This window comes from Ursus arctos, unplaced genomic scaffold (genome assembly GCF_023065955.2).
Source record: "Ursus arctos isolate Adak ecotype North America unplaced genomic scaffold, UrsArc2.0 scaffold_33, whole genome shotgun sequence".
Lineage (NCBI taxonomy): Eukaryota > Metazoa > Chordata > Mammalia > Carnivora > Ursidae > Ursus > Ursus arctos.
In genome coordinates, this window is record NW_026623019.1 from 985372 (window position 1) to 989543 (window position 4172).

Here is a 4172-nt window from a genome sequence, read left to right on the forward strand (position 1 = left end):
GAACGCTGGGCGGGGCTTCTGGGACGCACCTGTAGTGGTGCGATGTCCTCGTGGACGATGTCCACGACGCAGTGGGCACTGTCCGGGGACCTCCCAGGTCGAGAGAGGCTTCCAGGTCACAGGTTAATGGTCAGCTGCCTTCAGGTGAGGGCGGCCCTCCCGGTCGAGAGAGGCTCTCTACCTGCGTCCCAGATCCTCAGGGACCCGCCAACCCAGCCTCCGCAGGATAACAAAGAAAACTGGCTACTGACCAGAAAGCATGCAGAGATGGGAAGTGAGCACATAGAAGGATGTCCACACCATTAGCCAAGGCTGAGGGAAGGGTAAATTCCTGAGGGGCTCTCACCACACACCTGTCAGGATGGCTGAACAGAAAGTGCTGACAACGGCACAAGGGACAAGGGAGTGGAGAAATGCATCGGTCCTTCACTCTGCTGGGGACGCAAAGTGGCATGGCCACTCTGGAAAGTAGTTCTGCACTTTTACTCAAAGAGCTACTACCATACGACCCAGCCATGGCGTCCCTGGGTGTTTGTCATGGAGCAGGGAAGACTGGTGTCCACCCAGAAGCCTGTACACGAACGTTTGTAGCAGGTTTACTTGTATCAGCCAGCAGCCGGGGGACAAAGCCCCGGACATGCTCCAGTGGGTGAATGACTCAGACCGTGCCGCACCCGAGGCCTGGAGCACTGCGCAGACACGAGGAGGAGCACGCTGGGATTCACACACAACGTGGGCCAACTGCCACAGAATGTGACAGAATGAAACAAGCCAATCCGAAGGATTACTCAGTGTAGGATTCCATTTATACAGCATTCCTCAAAGGACAAAGTTAGACGAATGGAGAACAGTGGCTTCCAGGAGTGCAGGACGGATTGGGGACAGGGTAAGTGGGTGTAGCTCTAAGAGGGAGACGTGATGGATCCTGGCAAGGATGGAAATGGATCCTGACTGTGGGAACGCCCTTCTCCTGGTTGTGCCGTTGTAGTAGAGTTTCTGCGGTGTGACTGCAGTCGAGTTTACATGGGACCTCAGTAAATAATACAACCTTAAAACTGCACGTGAATCTACAGTTTATCTCAGAATCAAGACACTAATTAAAAATTCATATGTTCTAGGTGGATCTGACAGTGGCTGGGAACAATAAAGCCAGTAGCAGTGAGCATATGTGCTGCCCTCACTGAGGACGCTCAATAGCATTTCCCTCCAAAAGCAACCGGACATCCTTCAATAAGAAATGGCCGTGCTGTGTCAGGGGCAGGAAGTGTGCACCATGAGCCTGGAGCATCTTCCTATAACCAAAAGCAAGGAAGCGACAGGGACTACTTGTGGGCACACGTGGGAAGGACCCAGGGGCCAATGAGGTGGTGTTCCCGCTGTCCAGATATGGGATCACTGGAGCAATGATACCTGCGATGGTCTGAAACACCTCAGATACTTGAAAACTGAGTATTTTAAAATATTAACCAGAAAACCCATTAGTTGCTCTTGGAACATGCTGGGTGTTATGGACTGACTGTCCCCCCAAAATCCTATGTTGAAATCCTAGCCCCCAATATGGTCTTGGTAGGAGGTAAGGCCTTTGAGAGTTGACAGGGTCATGAGGGTGAAGCCCTCATGAAATGGATTAGTGCCCTTAAGAAAGGGACCCCAGAGAATTCTCTCCCTCTCTCTCGGTCATAAAGGTGCAAAGAGAAGGCACCGCCTGCATTCTGGGAAGGGGGTCTCCCTGGTAGCCAACCGTGCTGGCTCCACGATCTGGGACTTCCAGACTCCAGAACTGGGAGAAATAATTGCTGTTGTCGAGGCAGCCCACTCTGTGATGCTGTGTTCCAGCAGAGGGAATGGACTCAGACACTAGGGAACCAACTGACCTGACGGCTGCACAACTGGTCAACAAATGGAAGGAATCAAGCACAAGCCACACCTCAGGAGATGCCAGTGATGAGGGAACGTTCTCTCTAGAATGGTTGCTTCCGACATGAACGAACTGTCTTGTCCCCTCAGTCTACTCCCAGCCCCTCAGAGTGATCCTGTGAAAGTCAGATCACTCCTTGAAGGAGGGGTTGGAGCTGCCATTCCAGAACTTCTGGAATCCTCTCTGTATAAGGTGTTTTGACTGTGGTCTTTTCGTACAACAGACTATCTTCATTATGGGCCAATGGTTTCATCTCCACTTCTCTCTTTTTAGGGCCGACTTGGTATTTTTGAACATTGTCATCTCCTCCACCCATTTCTGATCCCCTTCAAGGACAAGACAGTTGCATTTGGACAGTCAGGCTCCACTACCCTGAAGGGGGAGGGTGACGTCCCTGGGAGGGGCTGTTGACCCCACCCCACGATCTCTCCCACGGGGGACTTGACAGAGTCAGAGGACTCTGCAGTCACCTTCTCCAGAGTGATACCTCAGGGTCGAGGAGAGGTCAGGGGTCAGGTCCAGCCCTGCTGCATGCCCTCTGGGTCAGCTGTAGTGGACCACTGCAGGGTCAGAGACCCAAAGTTTGGGTGACGCGGGTCAGAGAACATGCTCCTTCCCCCACGTGGTAGGAGAAGGAGCCCGGAATGGGGACAAGAGGTTTTCTTCCACTCCTGGGAAAAGACAGTGCTGGATGCTGCCATGATGTCCTCGAGGGCGAGCCCTGCCACCCCCGACTCCCTACAATCACAGGGTCACCGGAACATGGCTGCCACAGCACAGGGGCTGAACTAGACCGTGTCACTTAGGGTTTGCCACTAACTTCGCACATCGAGCTGCTCCTCTGTGTCACAAAGTTTACTTTGATGGCCGTAGTGCGTTCCAACGAAGTGTTCAGAAGGACTGTGAGTGCACATTATTGCAGAGTCTCCTGGAAACAGCACATACAATTTGCAGCTTCTGACAGAGCACACAAAGTAGGGCCACTGGGGGGAAGGGCCGCTGAACAGAGACTGTTCCCCAGGTGCTCCCGGGAATGTGGGTTTGCAAATAGAACTCCCTGTCCAAGAGGACGTACAGGTCGCCGTGGAAGACGTCACTGGGCATGCCGGCCAGACCCGTCGGCAGGTTTCAGCCCTGGCGAGGACTAGGGGAGCCCTCGGTAGCAAAGGCTGCCAGCACCCACGGGGCAACGCCTGCTAGGGTTCTCCTGCGCTCTGTGTGGTGAACATCCTCAGAGGGAAGTTAAGAGAAAAGCAGCCTGACTCCTCACCATGGAAATGGAAATCTCACGTTAAGGTCTATTTGCCTCAGCTCCTTTACCCCTAATCCCTGTCTGCCTTACAACAAGCTAAGACAAGGCACACTAAAAGGCAAGGCAGGCAGTTCAGAGAGAGAGCAAGCACCAGAAGCAGATCTGTGTATGACAAAGATTTTGGAATTCTCAGACCGGGACCTTAAACAATATGGTAGGTTTGCTCCGGCTCTAGTGAATTAACCGTGCAGAAGCTGCCAGAAAGGGTGGATGATGTGGGCAGAGAGGTGGAAACTACACAGGAGCGTCACATGAAAGTGCTGGAAAGCAAAACAGTGCAAGACAAACATGCACGTGTGCGTTCGGTTTAGGGTTTGGGGTTAGGGTGTGTGCCTTGTATCCTGCACTTCAGATACTTCTGCAGAGGGTTATTGTTAAGGTTAGGGGTTAGGGATTAGGGGTTAAGGTATGTACTTGGTATCCTGCGAATCAATGAATATGATACATCCCATCAGATAAGAGAAAGCCTGAAAACCATATGATCATTTCAATAGGTGCAGAAAAATCATTTGACAAAGTACACATCCATTCATGATAAAAACCCTCAGCAAAGTAAGTCTAGAAGGAATATACCTCAAGATAATAAAGGCCGTACATGAAAAACTCACATAACATACTCAATGAGGAAAAACTGAGAGTTTTTCTATTAAAGTTAGGAACAAGACAAAGATGTCCACTCTCATCATTTTGTTCAACATAGTACAGGTGGGGCACCTGGGTGGCGCAGTCGTTAAGCGTCTGCCTTCGGCTCCGGGCGTGATCCCGGCATTCTGGGATTGAGCCCCACATCAGGCTCCTCCGCTAGGAGCCTGCTTCCTCTCCCACTCCCCCTGCTTGTGTTCCCTCTCTCGCTGGCTGTCTCTATCTCTGTCAAATAAATAAATAAAATCTTTAAAAAAAGAAAGAAAGAAAGAAAGTAAGAAAGAAAGAAAGAAAGAAAGA